Source organism: Chlorocebus sabaeus, chromosome 10 (assembly GCF_047675955.1).
Source record: "Chlorocebus sabaeus isolate Y175 chromosome 10, mChlSab1.0.hap1, whole genome shotgun sequence".
NCBI classification, from domain to species: Eukaryota; Metazoa; Chordata; class Mammalia; order Primates; family Cercopithecidae; genus Chlorocebus; species Chlorocebus sabaeus.
This window is the reverse complement of record NC_132913.1, coordinates 74,248,720-74,267,682: the sequence shown is the minus strand read 5'-3', so window position 1 is coordinate 74,267,682 and position 18,963 is coordinate 74,248,720.

The window sequence follows — 18,963 nt, the reverse complement described above, 5'->3', positions numbered from 1 at the left end:
CGATAATTCATTGTATATTTTAGAATAATTAGAAGAGTAGATTTAGAATGTTTCCAACACAAAGTAATAATAAATGTTTGAGGTGACAAATATCCCAATTACCCAGATTTGATCATCACATATTGTATGCTTGTATCAAAATATCACATGTACGCCATAAATATGTACAACTATTACGTATTCATTAAAATTAGAAACATAAAAAACTGTGAGATCACTAACAAGATATAACATAATTAAATCATAAATCATGTGATAAAAAATAATCAGAAGTTTTTCTGGAAAAAAAAATAAGTCAAAGTTACAACACAGGTGATAAACCTATAGGGAACAAACAAAGAATATAATCAGCACTGAGAGTCCTCTTCCTCTTACCTAGATTTTAGATTTACACATTTTTGTATTTTTAATCACCCTTTCTACCATAACCTCGAGGCTGACTTTTTAATAACCATAGAGCCGCCAAAAATTCACTGCCACATTGTTTTCCCTTCTCTCAGCCACCTCCTTTCTCCAAAAAGAGTTTTCTTTACCCAATTGAATAAAAATTTCCACTACGAGCGTAAGATGTGGAGTATGAAAGTAGGGAAAATGAAACCAATTTTAAAACTCAAGGCAAAACTAATAGGAGAGAAATCTTAAGGGGAAATCAATTAATGAAATGCTCTAATTTTACATTTGAAGAACAAGGGAAATTATGACATTATTAAACTAAGACTCTAAACTTTTTGTTTGTCATCAAAAAGTTGTTTTACAATCTTAGTTATTAAAAAAAATTTATTTTAGATAAAACTATATACATAAAGGAAATAAATTGAGAAAAAATTTTAAAGTACAATGATAGAACCAATGATGCACCTCCATTAGAAATCTGTTATTGTTCATTATCCTGTAAGAGAAGACCAGAGACACACACCATTTCTTTGGTCCCCTCTGAATCTAACTCTTGCATAAAGGGTACATCCAAATTACTGAAGATGAAATAATTTGGTTCAGTTAGATACCTTGTACATGCAGGATCAAAATTTGCTGTAAATAAAGAGATATCATTGGGACAGCTCTTCCCATTTGCACAAGATGTAAAGGTGTATGCCTAGTATAACCTGCTTACAGGGAAAAAGAGAAAGGAAGAAAAATATCTAAATCATGCTCACTACTTGGCTGAGGGGATCATTCATACCTTAAACCTCAGCATCACCCATATACCCATGTAACAAACTTGCACATGTATGCCCTGAATCTAAAATGAAAGTTGAAATAAACATAAATAAGGAAATAAATAAATAAATAAATAATCTAAATCAGCCCACTTCACACTTGGGGTGACAGAGTAGTCTTTCTGATGAGGGTTTTTGTTTCTACCCCCACCCCAATTACATCTTTACTGTTGGTTTTTCTTGTGACATAACTAAAAGTCAAGGGATAATATTTAGCCCTACATTCCTGAGGAGAAACTTTGCTTGCAGAATAAATGACTTTACTCTTCTTGGTGGTGTTTATCATACCCTTCTTCAACAGGCCTTCCAGGTATTCATGCCTTACTAGTAAATCCTTGAGGACAAAGACAATGCTCATCTTATTCAGAGCTAATGTTACTAATAGTTACTAATACTAAAGATAAATTTATGTCTTAAAATATAGATGGATACATTGCAACAACTACATGTCGAAAGCAGGGAGGAATTTTTATCCTCATCTAACTGAGAAACAGTCTGAGAGAGACTAAGCTCTCCAGAGGGTAAGATGGCTAACAAGGGGAGGAACCAGGACTACAACAGCACTATGTGCATACCATTCCATGTTTTCACCTCTCTTGAGGCCAAGTATAGATGCTTGCACTAACAGAGAAATAAATGCTGTTCATAATAATACAACTCCACAAAATACTAACAAAAATATAAGTCATTTGTAAAAAAAAAATCAATTACATTTCTTTCCTTTTTTCTGGATGATTTCTAAAATTAAATTTCTCAACTAGGTAGACTGATTTGAAACTTGCAAGGCATTGCCCAACACTGAGTAATCCTATACAAAATACGGACCCACGAAGTACTTCAGCTCAAGCTGTTTTGTCTTCCAGTTTTCTCACCCTTACTTCCGTAGCAGAGAAGAGGCATGTCAAACAATGACAAAATAATTTTGAATTTTCCACAGCACTTTAACAAATCACCTCACTCACTCTAAACTGTCACACCCTATAAATGCAAATGCCACATTTATCTTAAGGGTGCAGAATGTCTGAAAGATAGTAAAGGTCCCTCAGCATTTCTCTCATGGTAGGAAACCGTAAAATTCCACAGGCACACTATACAATGCAGCTCTTATTTAGAAAAGGAAGACAAACCAAGGGCATAAGACAATATATTATTTGTTTTCAGTGTTTCTTACACTCAAATTATTTTACTTCAGACTACAAGAAGCAAAGAGAGATAACCCCAAATAAAGCTCCTCCTAAACTTCAAAACTCCGCTAAGGGTTTGAAGACAGATGTAGGATGTCTGCCAGCTTTGATAAGAAACTGTAAAAGAAAGGACAGAACCTTAGGAAGTGGAAAGATACACAGAAGTGTATTTATTACTCGACCGAGTAAAATTATGATAAAGAAGAGTTGTACCATTTGTGTGCAGAGAAAGCTAAAATTTTAAATATGGACCATATATTTTTGTCATAGCTGCAATCTAAATTTTAATAACAGAACAATAAGGTATTCTTTTTAAGATTTTCATCAAATTTGAAGTTATAAACCTTACTTTGATTGATTTTACTCGTTGATAACCATTGAACTAGTAAGTCTTGTGTGGAAAATGCTATAAAAATCATACTGGAGGCTTTTTTGCATTAAAAGAAAACATTTTTAGACTTTTTTATGTATTTATTTATTTACTTTGAGACGGAGTTTTGCTCTTGTTGCCTCGGCTGGAGTGCAATGGCGCGATCTCAGCTCACCACACCTCCGCCTCCTGGGTTCAAGTGATTCTCCCACCTCAGCCTCCGAGTAGCTGGGATTACAGGCATGCGCCACCACCCCTGGCTAATTTTGTGTTTTTAGTAGAGATGGGGTTTCTCCATGTTGGTCAGGCTGGTCTCAAACTCCCGACCTCAGGTGATCTGCCTGCCTCGGACATATTTAAATATACTTCTCTCTGGGGATTATGTCAAGTGTACACTTGAAAGCCTGCTTCTCTTTGACGAGAGCTAGAGGTAACTCATAATCTAATTGTCATGAGTTTTTATAATTGATTCCCATTCTCTTCATTAACTAAAAATATTTATTGAACAACTACTGTGAACTATGCATCATGATTGTGATATAAATTTGAATGAAAAACCTCCCACTAATACTCTCTGTAATTGAAGCTTTCTTCTTCAGCATCTGCTACAGCACTGAATTCCTGCTACATGTCACTCTATTCATAAGTCAGTAGAGATGAAAGCAGCAGGATATATTTATCCAGAGAGTCTGTAATTATTTAAAGCTACAGTGGCTTTCTTTCAAACATCACTATAACTTATCTAGGGCAGCAACCCAAAACAATGTCAAAGTTTCTCTGTTCCCCATTTCATTTTCATAGACAGTGAATAATTCATACTTCTAAACTCAATTAAACTATAACCTTGTGAATTTTCTACTTGTTCATATTGGAAAAATTGTACATAATTTTTCTTTCATTACAGAGTAATATATTTGCTTGCATTGTTTTCTTTATAATAAAATAGATCATACTTTGATAACTTCCTTGAACTTTATAAATATCAAAGTTTTTATGAACATAAGATTTATATATTATTATTGCCTTAGAGAACAAAGCAAATGCTAACACATTATTAAATACAGATACATCAAAAATTTAGATTTTTTATTATAATTTTATAGCACAATTTTAGTACATAAATTTAAATCATACTAAACTTTTAAGAGCAAGTTATTTACATAGATTGATCTAGTTGATTTTCCAGAATTTGAACCATTTATTCACTTAAACTATTAAATCAGTTTCTCTACTGCAAACAGTATAAAATCTCATTCCAACTTAAAAGTTTTAAAACATTGATCTATCAGGTTATTAGTTTACTACCATGGAAACACATTTTAATATTAATTTATCTTCATTATATGTATTTAAAAGTTTTAAGCTAAACAACAAAATTGTAAGACAAGTAGAGTACATTTCAGTATTACAATTTAACTTTATTTTTAAGAACCATATAATTAAAATATACAAATAGTAGACTTTTCAATAAGAAAAGCTTTTGGATCAGTGAGACCAATAAAAGGTTTTTTTAATCATTTGATTCACATTGTCCTGAGCTCATTTTTTAAACTATCAGAAAAGAGATTTGGTATATTTTGGTTTGCAATAGCATATTGCAAATAGCACATTAATGTGTATTTGCACATTAAAAGGCAAGGTTGGGAGGCCAGTTTTTTCCCAGGCTACATAAATGACGTACTTGGTCAAACCAATCTCCTGGACCCTATGCAAATCAGACACCGCCTCCTCCAGCTTCCTGATGTAACTGGCTGTTCCCATCTCCAGCCCCCACACCTGCGGTTCCCTCTCTCAGCTTGGAGCCCACTTCCTTCTGTCTCTGTAAAGGGGAGCTACTTCCCTCTTTCTTGCCTATGAAACTCACTAATATATAATTAAATTGTATATTTTAAAGTATTTTGAAGCATACAGATGACTATAAATTTATAAATAGTAATTTGACAAAATGTTTTACATATAACTAATTGAAAACATATCATTTTTGAGATAATTCTTTTATGTGAGTCTAGTTAATTAGCTCATTTTCACTTTTAAACATATATAATGTATAATGTCTTAAGAATGTCTGACTCCTTCCAACTTGTGAACCTTTTTTTTTTTTTTTTTTTTTTTTTGAGACAGGGTCTCGTTCCGTTGCCCAGGCTAGAGTGCAGTGGCACGATCTCGATTCCCTGCAAACTCCGCCTTGCAGGTTCAAGCAATTTTCCCGTCAGCCTCCTGAATAACTGGGATTACAGGCACCCACCACCATGCTCGGCTAATTTTTGTATTTTTAGTAGAGACGGGGTTTCACCATGTTGGCCAAGCTGGTCTCAAACTCCTGACCTGAAGTGATCCACCTGCCTCGGCCTCCCAAAATGCTGGGATTACAGGCGTGAACCACCATGCCCTGCCCTCAACTTGTAAACTTCTTAAATGCAGGAACTGTACTTTATTAATCTTTGAATCAATATTATCTAGCACCATGGCTAGTTCATTATATATGCTTCATAATTACCTCTTAAAAAATCTTAAAATTGAGAGATGACTTGAGGTTCTAAATAGCCTCTCAACTTAAAAAAAAAAAAAAAATCATGTTTAAAAGATAATACACCAAAGTCCTGACAAATCTTTTACATACTACCCAAAATTTGAAGATGTGTTTTTCTAAACATCATTATATTCCATGTTTTTATCATCTATTTCTTAAATTATTTTAACAGTTTGTTTCTTTCACCTTGCTTTTAATACTGCAGAAGTTTAGTAACATAATCTTTCACACTGCTCTCAATTTTTCATTTCTTTGCTCAAGAACCTGTAGTAACAACCTTTGGCTTTTACTATAAAGTGTTTATTCCATACCCTAGCATTCAAACTCCTCTATCAAGAACCCTCTATTCCAAATTTTCCAATTTTAGCTCATTTTAAAACATAGCCATTATACTTCATACTTTCATATAGATGTGTGTAAATATATATATATATATTTATGTATACACATATAAATATATATATACACACACATAAAATCTTCATATTGCTAATCTGCTTTGTGAGTCTCACCTCCTTACCAAGACAGGTCTATTCAAAAATGTACCCTCACTACTTTCTGCCATTGCAATACTCAGGTTTCAGGTACATAGTTCTACTAAACAACAAACATCTGGAAATTATGATTTCTTGCCTTGTATCAGTTCAGTTCAAATATTTAGGAGGCCCCAATATTTCAAGGATAGGCATTGGGTTCTACAGAATATACAAAAATAAGTAAAAGACAACTATAGCAGTTAAAGCCTACTTACAATATAATAGACACACACATAATATTTTAATGAAAAGGTAAATTGTACAAATAAAAATCAAAAAAGCTACATAGAATAATGATCAGTAGCATAACATGAACAATAAGAGCAGTCAATAATTTTTAAAGTTTGCTCAGTGAGCCATCAACATCAGAAACACTTGGTGTGCTTATTAAAATTCAGATTCTAAGACCCCAGTAACACCTACTGGAGATGGGTTGCCATGAAATCTATTTTCTGTTTCTTTGTTTGTTTGTTTCCTCAAGCCCTTTAGATGATTTTGATATGCACTACAATTTGAAAATCGCTTGCTTAAACTTTGTATTCAGACAGAGCTAGGCTTGAAAATTTATGATTTATTATAAAACTGTTGGACACACAACCAGTGGGTTCGATCACTTGGTGACTGACAGTCCAATGACTACAACCAGGGTGGATTTAACAAGGGGATTCTATTACTTGTAAGGAGGATGCCCAGGATAGTTCCTAAAGTAGTGCCTCACAATGGTGAACATAGGGTTGTTTTTTTCTGTTTTTTTTTTTTTTTTTTTTTTTTTTGGTTTTTTGTTTGTTTGTTAGAGATGGAGTCTCGCTCTGTCGCCCAGGCTGGAGTGCAGTGGCGCAATCCCGGCTCACTGCAAGCTCCATCTCCCGGGTTCATGCCATTCTCCTGCCTCAGCCTCCCGAGTAGCTGGGACTACAGGTGCCCACCACCACACCTGGCTAATTTTGTGTGTGTGTGTGTTTTAGTGGAGACAGGGTTTCACCGTGTTAGCCAGGATGGTCTTGATCTCCTGACCTCGTGATCCACCTGCCTTGGCCTCCCAAAGTGCTGGCTCACAGGCGTAAGCCACCATGCTGGGCCAACATAGGGTTTTTAATTGGGCTGTTTTGCTGAGTCATTGTATGTAGATGTGGAGTAAAGGCAGTGTAGGTGCACTGCTCTGCTTCTACATATGTCATTATGTATAGAAAAATGGCAGATAAACTCCTCCCTGGACAGGAATTTTCATGTGATAATAAGGGGAGTTCGCTAAAGTAGATCTCCAACTCATACATCTCTGACTTGAACCTATTTTTGTTTTGCTGGGGCTGAGCTTCTTCCTGGAACTTTGTGAAACAAGAACTCAAGGTGCAATAATTACAAGGGGGTGCTTTTTCATAGTGCATACCCAACAGCCTGGGGACCCTGAGTTATGAAATCTTAGGAAAACCATTTAGATTCTTTTAAAATGTTTCCACTACCAGGCACGCAAGGGTTCATCCCCGTAATCCCAGTACTTTGGGAGGCTGATGTGGGAGGATCCCTTGAGGCCAGGAGTTTAAGACCAACCGGGGCAAAATAGTGAGACTCTGTCTCTACTAAAAATAAAAATTATAAAATTAGTCAGGCATGGTGACGTGTGCCTGCAGTCCCAGCTGTCCAACAAGCAGAGGAAGGAGGACTGCTAAAGCCCAGGAGTTTGAGCCTGCAGTGAGCTATGATGGTGCCAGTGCACTTTAAACTGATTGGCAGAGAAATATATATAATTTTTGTCTCAAAAAAATTGCTTCATCAACTGTTAAATGGAAATAATAATATTTACCTCATAGTGTAGATTAAATAAAATAAGCATGTTAAGTACTGAGCACAGTACCTAGCATATGGTATTGGAATATTAATTAATAGTAATAATTAGAATTATTAACCATGATACACTGACTACAAATGGCATTGGCAGTCACAAAGGGTTCCTGAAGGAGGTGGAAATTGACCTGCAGACCCTTTTGTTTTTTTTGAGATGGAGTCTCGCTCTGTTGCCCAGGTTGGAGTGCAGTGGCACGATCTCAGCTGACTGTAACCTCCGCCTTCCGGGTACAAGCCATTCTCCTGCCTCAGCCTCCTGAGTAGCTGGGTCTACAGGGGTGTGCCACCACCCCTGGCTACTTTTTGTATTTTTAGTAGACATGGGATTTCACCATGTTGTTCAGGCTGGTCTTGAACTCCCGACCTTGTGATCTGCCTGCTTTGGCCTCCCAAAGTGCTGGGATTACAGGCGTATGCCACCGCACCAGGCCTGAGCTGGACCTTTAAGAACAACAATTCTGGTTGGACGCGGTGGCTCACTCCGGTAATGCTAGCACTTTGGGAGACCAAGGCAAGCAGATCGCCCAAGGTCAAGGGCGAGTTCGAGACCAACCATGACCAACATGAAACCCCATCTCTACCAAAAATGCAAAAATTAGCCAGCTGTGGTGGTACAAGCCTGTAATCCCAGCTACTCAGGAGACTGAGGCGGGAGAATTGCTTGAACCCAGGAAGCAGAAGTTGCAGTGAGTTGAGCTCACACCATTGCACTCCAGCCTGGGCAACAAGAGTGAGGCTCTGTTTCAAAAAAAAAAAAAAATTCTTTTATTTAGCTTCCAAATGTCATCCACACAACGCTCTAAATCAACACTTTTTAAATGACTGGGTTAACCTAGTGCTTTGTCGGCTAATCAAAATTGTTGACTAAAAGAAGTCAATCACAAAGGGCCATATATTATAAGATTCCAATTACATAAATGTCCAGAATAAGCAAATCTATAGAGACAGAAAGTAGGTTAGTGTTTGCTGAGGGTTAGGGAGAAATCACAAGATTGGGGGATGATAGCTAAAAGGGTAGATTTCTTTTTGTGGTGATAAACATGTTTCTAAATTAAATGTTTACACAACTTTGTAAATAAACTAAAAATCATTAACTGTACACTTTAAATGGCTGAATTTTATGATATGAGGATTATATATCTCAGTAAAGATGTTACCCAAAAACCTATTCACTACAGGATCTTACTTTTCTTATTCTTTCTTGATTTGGACAGTGTTTCTGAGCAGGAACTCTCTACCTGCATAGAATGGAATTAGTATAGAACGGCTCAAGGGAGAGAAAAGGACAACTAAGATGTGGAGAGACCATAGCTATTGCCCTTCTGCCTGGGAATTCTTCACCATTTCTGGGCATTGGCAGTTGCGATTCATCCACTCCAAATAAAACATCTTAAAATATTAGAATATATTGGCCTGAAAAATATCTCCCTAAGAGAAGTGATGTATTAAGTTTCTTTGAAGCATTTACATAATTTAAGAGTAATCAATGGCTCTAGAGCTTAAAAAAATATAATAAGATCGAAATAAATTGTGAGCTGGAAAAGTAATAACCAGAATAAAAGTAAAATTTAATTCAAAGAATTTGTTCCATAGCTCTTAGGGCTTAAACTGCCTTCAGATGCATTGACTTTAAGCTGTTAAAAATCTTGAGTGACAGACTGGTAAGCTAATACCCAATATGCTTATTTTGCAGCTGTAAAAGGAGATCACTTTTCACTTTTTAATATCTTAATTGTGGATTTTCTGTCATCTACTTGTATATATAAATTACGTGACTATTGCTAGAAACACAATCACATAAATTCTCTGATTTCAAAGTTTAGTTTATTTCTTTTGATGATTTTTTTCCTTAGATTATATAATGTTCTGTTTGGCTCCTAATGGCGCATGTTAATACACATAGACATATACAGAGACATACCCACATGTTTACATATTCTCAGTATTAAGTGAGAGAGACATTAATGAAAGCTTTGAGTTGTTATTACATAGTATAACTCTTGTGATATTCCTAGTGGACAAAGCACTGAGCAGAACAATTTTCTTGTCCACCGACTTAAGTGTAAGAATTCAGTGTTATTTTTGGGTAGTTGGGCAATTGCTAGTATCTGACCAGACAACAAAATAAATTAGGAAAGAGTGAGATTGAGAATTGGAGAGGAGGAAGAGGAGGAGAAGGAGAAGGAGAAGAGGAAGAGGAAGAGGAGAAGGAAAGAAGAAGGAAAGAAGGAAGAAGGAAGAAGAATTAGAGACAACTAAGCTTGGAAAGGAGTATGTGGATTGAATACTTGGAAAAAGTCCAAAGCATAAAAATATTTGTACCCCATGTGGATTCTAACCAGAATACACTCTACTCCACATAAGACGAGACTTAATAATCCAGATGTATGAGCTGAATGTGAATATGAGTCATACTCCTTCCACAGTTGGCCTGGGACTTCAGGCTTATAAACAAAGTTGTTATGGTAACAAGAATGATCATTATACATGAGCTTAGTTAACTGTTGCTACTACTGAATGTCCAATTTGCCAGCAATAGTGGTAAATGTGATACCCTAAGGGAACTAGCCAGCTACCTGACAACTGTTTAATTAAAGGGTGGCCTTTTCATTGCCAAGGAAGCATTCCAAAAAAATATTACTTCCAATCCAGGTACCGGCCTCACATCTTAAATCAGTGATCTCATGTCCAAGGGCAATAATCTTATGGGATAATTTATAAACTTAGCTGTCCTATCAGTTTGCAGACAAGACTTTTTGTAAAGTTGGGACATAACTTGTAGGATGTATTTTTCTCTCTGAGTTAATATATGCTTCTGTTTATCCAAAAATGCACACATTTTAGTATGAAGGAGAAGGCATGCAAATGAAGCTCCAATCATTATATCTCAGGATCTTATAAATTGCTTGCTTTTTAGCTGAGGAATTGACTTTCCCATAAACTGTAGTACCCAAGGAAGATACATGTATACCAATAAACACAATAAAACTTGCTCTGAATCAGAAACAGAGGCTGCCTATTGATAATTTTGATTTCCTCTTGTCTCTAGGTAAACAGCTAAAAATCACAAGTATGCTATTGGTTGACCACATTGACACTGACTATCAAAGATAAGCAGCATTTCTGCTACACAGTCAGGACTGGGAAGAGTTATGATAGAACCCCAGAGGAATGCTATACAACAGCAGTCCCCAACATTTTTGGCATCAGGGACTGGAAGCTACCAAGCGCTACATCGTATGAGAACCATGAATATTAGATCAGAATATACAAACCTTTCCTTCTTGGAAGCTTGCAATCAGAAGGGAGGAAAAACTTTTAAAGGTCAGTAAAATTCTAACAGTAAAAATGCTAATGATAAATTAGCACTGGTAGCAGTATGCCCCCACAAATATTAGTACTGAATTCTCTATTGAGGAAGACAGTCTGGTCATGGGTCTAATATAAACAATTTTCACTCTTTTGGAGAAAAAGCAATATGATTTGAACGATTTGACAGATAAGTGGCAAGTCCTTCACAAGTAAGTAAGATCAGAATCTTTGATGTTCATTTGAATTGAAAAAAATTCTCAAAAATGAAAAATAGGAAGGGGTTCTCTAAAAACATATTCCTACTATTGTGGCTTTTTGAGTAGATAATTGTGTTCAACCTAAACACTTGAGAAAATTGTTAGTTCCATTTCTCTGGTACAGTCACAATTGTGTTTGGGTTCAGCATAACACACCTAGGTAGTTGCTCTTCACAAAACAAGTTGTATGGATGAAGATCTGGGATGAGTATTTGATTTGCTACCCCGTGACAAAGATAAATTCCTTTGCATTCATCGTACCATGATGCAGTCGTTTTGTTTACAGGGAAGATGGCAATGCAGGTTGGTAAGTGCACACTATGTACATTACCGAACCAAAACCGTTGTAGAACTGCTCATAGAACATTAACTACTAACTCTTGGTCATACATCAAGGACTATATAAATAATATATTACCTCTGGGTAAGACACTTTGCCCTTTCCTATTTTTTTTTTAAAGTGACGAAAAGCAGGATTCATGATTCGTGATTGAGCAGAAAAGTTATTCTTCCCACTCAAACACTAGATTATTTAATTGTACTTCCATCCAAATCAGTTCTTCTAATTGTAACGTTTCCAGTTCAACCAACCTTTTCAAGTAAAAGGACAGACACCAGGGTCAAGGTGATGGCATATCTGAATTCCCTGAATAATATCTTAAAATCTAGTTACACAAACATAAGCTGTCAATAAAAAAATACATTCTTATTCAATTAAACAGGAAGCCTGTCAGTTAACAAATGCAGGGCAAACACATGAAAACATATGAATTAGTAGTTAATCATTCCAATACCCATTTATCATAATATATCTAAAAACACGCTGAGGACAGCATAGAAAATTCTTGTGAAGTTCACGAAATTCTTGTGTGAAACACCAAGTAAATACAGCCACATGTTATACAAAGCAAGATGAAGGGGAAAATTTTCCTTCAGTTCATTCCTATCTTCATTGTATAGATAGAAAAGGTTAATCCTAACCCAAAATTTAACTTTTTCCCCCACCTTGATTTACCTTCCTATGGCCTAAAAGATTGTCCTGATGCTTAGTGAGCTGTTATCTAACAACTGTGGCATACTAGACAAACATTTATTATTAAAAAGCATCTAGAGTCAGAACAGTAAAAAAATAGTAACATTCCAAATTCCAAATTTAAAGGTGATTTCAGGGCGGCTAGGACTTACTAACAGATGTTTAAAGGATACCACATAATGGATTACTTGAGCATATGTTATTCTTGAAAGCCAGGCAGTGGCATAGCAATAAACTCTCTGGATCTCAATTCTATTTTCTACTCAAATAAAATACTCCCTTTTTCTCAAATCCACTGCATTGCTTCAAAAGTATCTTACCTATATCACTAGGTGATACAGTTTGGATATTTGTCTTTTCCAAATTTCCTGTTAAAATGTGATCCCCAATATTGGAGGTGGGGGCCAGTGGGAAGTGTTTGGGTCATGGGGATGGATTCCTCATGAATGACTTGGTGTCTTCCCCACAGTAATGAGTTCATGTAGATTTGGTTGTTAAAAAAAGGTCTGGGAACTTCCCTCTCTCTCTCTTGCTCCCTCTCCTGTCATGTGACATGCTTACTTCCCCTTCTTCCTCCAATGTAATTGAAAGCTTCCTGAGGCCCTCAGTGAAGGAGCCGCTGGTGCAATGCTTCTTGTGCAGTCTGCATAACTGCAAGCCAAATAAGCCTCTTTTCTTTATAAATTATCTGTTCTCGGGTATTCCCTTATAGCAATACAAAATGAACGAATACACTAGGATAGAGTTAAAATAAGTATATTTAAATTTATACTTCATATAAAGCATATTTATGCTTTATCAATTAAACGAAAAGTATTATTTTTAAGTTATTTTCTCAATAAAAACAATAGCTAGTTAATGAGGCATGAATATTTTCAGATTTTGGCTTTTTTTTTTTTTTCTTTTTTTGAGATGAGCCTTGCTCTGTCACCCAGGCTGGATTGCAACAGCACTATCTTGGCTCACTGCAACTCTCCCGCCTCAGCATCCTGAGTAGCTGGGATTACAGGAGCCCACCACAATGCCCAGCTAATTTTTGTATTTTTAGTGGAGAAGGGGTTTCACCAGGTTGTCCAGGCTGGTCTTGAACTCCTGACCTCAGGTGATCCACCAGCCTCGGCCTCCCAAAGTGCTGGGATTACAAGTGCGAGCCACTGCACTGGCTGATTTTGGCATTATTAAAATATAATCTTGTAAGAATATGGTTCTGGATGACAAAATGCATTCAAGTGTGCTTTAACAACAATAACAAATGGCACTTATAAAATAATAACAAAACAATATTATTTTACGCAGGAGAAAAATTTCTGAATCAAAATGTAGAACTCTATTGTCTAGTTAGTTTCCAGCTCCTAGAAATTCAAAGCACTCATCTAAACAAAAAAATCCTTAAAGCTACAAATTGGAGTGTGTGAATGTGTGTGTGTGTGTGTGTGCACGTGTGTGTGGTGTGCGTGTTTTCACAATATATCCTTTTTGGATATTAACAATATTTAATAGTATTGTAAGAGCAGCTTCTCCCATCATTAGATACTGGATAAACATATAATTTAGTTTAATACATTTTTTGAAGAATTTTAATAAATTTCTAATAGAATTATAATTCAAACCATAACTTTTAAAGTCTGAAATCATCTTGACCTTTTAATAGAATCTAATCTCAGATGATTCAATTTATTTAAGCCTTGCCAGCACATGACACTCAACTGGAGGAAAAGGTCTTCAAGAGGAAGAAATAAGCATCTAAAAGTTATAAAATAACAGACTAATTTTTATAAACATATTTTTGAGATTTTAAATTAAAAAGCAGCTTTAAATTTCCTCATATTATATATAAGTTCCAGTTATGGGAGTTTGTACTGACAAAAATAAATTACTCAGTTAAAACATTTATAAGTTAAAATTTAAATGAACTGTCATTTTGAAAACAATCATAAATCTCCACCTTAGAATATAAATTAAAGGTTTTAATAAATTTGTAAACAGGCACAAAAATTTAGTCACTCACAAAAATATTGAGGTCCAACATCTGTAAAGAAATACAGTTCACAGGTATGAATTTGTATCAATTAATACGAAAGCGAAGGATTGCTTCCTATGTTGGTTGCATATGTAGTATAATTTTTGCCAATTAAGGGATCTATGCATCAACTAACTGGTGTGAAAAGCAAATCACAAGAAACAAGCAAAATAGAATCCTTGAGTTTACATAATGAACAAAATTTAGCATTTTTACCAAGTATCAATTTGGTTTTCTTAAAACCTCGATACAAATGTGGTTTTGCAGTTTGTTTACTTCTCAGGTTAAATATCTATTCATCTTAAAGCATCCTCAGATATGACTTTTCTGATCACCTCATTGAAAGTAACTTCTTCCTGTTTATTTCTTCTTTGTTTTCTCTATGGTGTTATTTTAGTTGCGTCGACTTATTTTTTTCTTATTAATGGGTTCTATAACACATTTTGTTCCCCTCTGTGAGAAAAAGATACCATGTCTCTCTTGTTTGCCACAGGATTCTCAGTTTATTGGAAAAGTCATTATTTATTGTTAAACTCTTCAAGTATGATTACAGAAAGATATTTACACTATGTAAACCCTAAATGAGTGACAATTGCAGTCACGATTCTGGTGCTGAAATAGTTACTCTTCTAGAATGTACTTTATAAAGTTTATTTCTGCACAGGTCTCTGTTATTTTACTCCTAAATTTAATATTATAGCAGTCACTGATTTCAAGAGTTCACAAATTAAAGCTATAAGCCCTGATCAGATTCTTACAAGGTAAAGTAAAATACTGATACGGATGCTTAATTTATTTTCTTTCTTTCTTTCTTTACTACTTTTGCTTTAACTTTATAGGATCCTGTGCCTAAAATATAAAACCAATGTATTAGAAAAATTTATTTTGGCTATTGACACTGATGAAAAAAATTTGCATGAAAAATTTAAACAGAGTTTGTTTACTTTAAATAAAATCCAAATTTACCTTTTGAGAGTAAAATTATGTTAGAAGCTTACAAGTTGTCATACAGATACAAATAAGAAAACTAGGCCGGATGCGGTGGCTCACGTCTGTAATCCCAGCACTTTGGGAGGCCGAGACGGGCGGATCACGAGGTCAGGAGATCGAGACCATCCTGGCTAACACGGTGAAACCCCATCTCTACTAAAAAATACAAAAAACTAGCTGGGCGTGGTGGCGGGCGCCTGCGTGGTGGCGGGCGCCTGTAGTCCCAGCTACTCAGGAGGCTGAGGCAGGAGAATGGCGTGAACCCGGGAGGCGGAGCTTGCAGTGAGCCGAGATCCGGTCACTGCACTCCAGCCTGGGCGACAGAGCGAGACTTCGTCTCAAAAAAAAAAAAAAAAAAAAAAAAAAAGAAAGAAAACTAGTCCATTTATCAGAAGAACAGCAATTTTAACTGACAAAAAAATCTGATGACAAGTATAGGATCTATCAAATACACATAATTAAATAATAAATATTATTTAGAATGCCGCCAATGAATTGATAAACATAAGTGATAAAATTAAGATATGGAAATTTAAAGAAATCTTAAAATAAATTTAAAATTCTTTAGAAGATGAAAAAGCCAAAAGACACAATAAATTTCAAAAGTATTTTGTTTTGCACAAGTTCATTCGAAATGTGTAAAACATAGCCAAGTAAAGGTGTCACAGAGGCAGTTAGATACATGTTTGAAGCTTAGGGTATGTTCTAGTATAGAGATAAATATTTGGTAGTCATCAGAAGATAGAGAGTAGATAATGCAATGGGAACGATAATATCATCTAGGAAAGGAGAGATAAGAGAACAGATAAGGGAGCCCAAGCCTGAGTCATGAGCAACTTCAGAATCATTTTATTTTATTTTATTTTATTTTATTTTACTTTATTTTATATTTTATTTTATTTTATTTTATTTTATTTTATTTTATTTTATTTTATTTTTTGAGAGGGAGTCTGTTGCCCAGGCTGGAGTGCAGTGGCATAATCTTGGCTCACTGCAACCTCTGCCTCCTGGGTTCAAGCAATTCTCCTGCCTCAGTCCTCCAAGTAGCTGAGATTACAGGTGTGTGCCACCACGCCTGGCTAATTTTCATATTTTTAGTAGAGAAGGGTTTTGCCATGTTGGTCAGGCTAGTCTCGAACTCCTGACCTCAGGTGATCCACCCACCTCAGCCTCCCAAAGTGTCAGGATTACAGGTGTGAGTCACCACGCCCAGCCACAACTTCTCTAAAGGTTTAATAGTAGATGAGGAACCAACAGAGACTGGAAAGGAGCAGCCAGTGAAGTAATAGAAAATCCAGAGAAGTGTGACACTATAGGGACCTGAGAGAGACAAGTGCTTCTGAAAAGAGGCAGTGATCAATTGGGTTGAATGCTGTGTTAGATGCTACTTACTGCCTGATGAGGACAGAGAAGAGGCACTGATTGCTGCCAAAATGGACAAGCATAGTGTCAATGGAGGGATGAGGAAGGAAGCTGGATTACAGAGTTGAACAATACATGTGAAGTAAAAAGTATAGTGAGGCTATACTATTATTTGAGAATATTTTGATGTGAAGTATAGTACAGAAATTGTATTTGAGTAGCTGGAGAGGAATGTGGAAATATGAGATCAAGGGAGATTTTCCTTCTAAGATGGGAATTAGTAGGACATGTTGTATTCTGAGATGACTTAGAAAAAAAGGTGAGATTGATGATGTGAGAATGAAAACTAAGGCAAAACTATTTATCTCCTAAAAATGTTTTTAAATATTAAATTTCTTTATTCATTTTAAGCTTTTGTTTATTTCTTTGGTGGTTATTTCTCCTACTTATAAAGAAAACATATGATGGGTTGAAATTCATTTACAAAGCCAATTATGTCCAAGGAACTGTTCTAGAAATCTGCAATGTAACAATGAATAAGATTCTTGCCATAGAAGTTTACATTCTAGTGGAGAAATAAATAAATAAATAAGTACTGAGTATAATAGGTGCTACTAAAAAAATCAGGAATATGTAAAAGAAAATAAAATTTAAAAGAGAAAACAAAGAAGACATCCCACTGAGATAGACACAGGACAAATCCTTCCATGGACCAAAAGTCGGTTATGGCAGCTCAGAAGGGCACTTGCAGGGTGAGAAGTACTATAAGTGTCCTCTGTAAGACATGAACAGGCTACTGTTTGCAGGTAGGGACTACAGTGTGGCTTCACTGCTCGTTAATGACAGGAGGCTGAAAAACAGAATGGATTGTTGTTCTGTTGGCTTGGGGCAGATGAGGGAATGAAGGCTTAGCTATACAAACAGAAACTGAGCTGAAGCCATTCAATTCCTCCCTGTGTAGATCTGTGATGTCTCCAACATTACTGAAGAACAAGAGCCCAAAATGCCATTATGTGATTCCATACTGGACTCAGAGCCTAAAGGGTGCATGGAAACTAATAGTGGGAATTTGAGAGAAAAAAGAGAGAAATAAGACAGCAAAAACATAAACTCCCACACAAAATGAGACTGCAATCTTAAATTTGAAACGAAAATTCAAAATTAATGCTAAGACCCTCAGAGAACCCTGCCAAAAAAATCTGTAACAAGAATTCACCCCAAATGAAATTAATTTTATGGAACAGACTCATGAAGATTTTAAAACAAGTATGTTTTGTGTGTTCAAATAGACAAAAGAATACAATTTAAACCAAGCAAAAAAGTTTAAAACAAAAATAGACTGCAATAAAATAAACCCAAGTAGACATGAAGAAAGAATCAGCTAGAAAAAAAATAGATATCAGAAATTTAAGCACTGAAAAAAATTCTAGTGTCAAAATAAACTCTAGACTTCACTCAAAGAGAGCATCAGGGCCAGGCGCAGTGGCTCAAGCCTGTAATCCCAGCACTTTGGGAGGCCGAGACGGGCGGCTCACGAGGTCAGGAGATCGAGACCATCCTGGCTAACACGGTGAAGCCCTGTCTCTAAAAATAATACAAAAAACTAACCGGGCGAGGTGGCGGGCGCCTGTAGTCCCAGCTACTCAGGAGGCTGAGGCAGGAGAATGGCGTAAACCCAGGAGGCGGAGCTTGCAGTGAGCTGAGATCTGGCCACTGCACTCCAGCCTGGACGACTGAGTGAGACTCCGTCTCAAAAAAAAAAAAAAAAAGAGAGCATCAGTAGATTAGAAGATAATTGTCAAAGTTTCACCATTGCCCATGTTATCAAACTTTGCTAGTATTTATTTATTTTATTTTTGAGATGGAGTCTCACTCTGTTGCCCAGGCTGGAAGGCAGTGGTGTAATCTTGGCTCCCTGCAACCTCTGCCTCCCAGGTTCAAGCAATTCTCCTGCCTCAGCCTCTGGAGTAGCTGGGATTACAGGCGCCCACTACCATGCCCAACTAATTTTTGTATTTTTGGTAGAGATGGGGTTTCACCATGTTGGCCAGGCTGGTCTTGAACCCCTGACCTCGTGATCCTCCTGCCTCGGCCTCCAGGTGTGAGCCACCGCGCCTGGCCAAACTTTGCTAGTATTTAAACTACAACTTCTGTTTAAGCTGCTTTCCCCAAATGTGCTAATATTACTAAATCTAAGACAAAGCTAATCTAGCCAGCCTATCCACATCCAATCCTTCATATGAAATAGCATTATATATGAAGAAATCCATTCCAATAAATTAAATATACCATCTTCTTGTTCACCCTGAA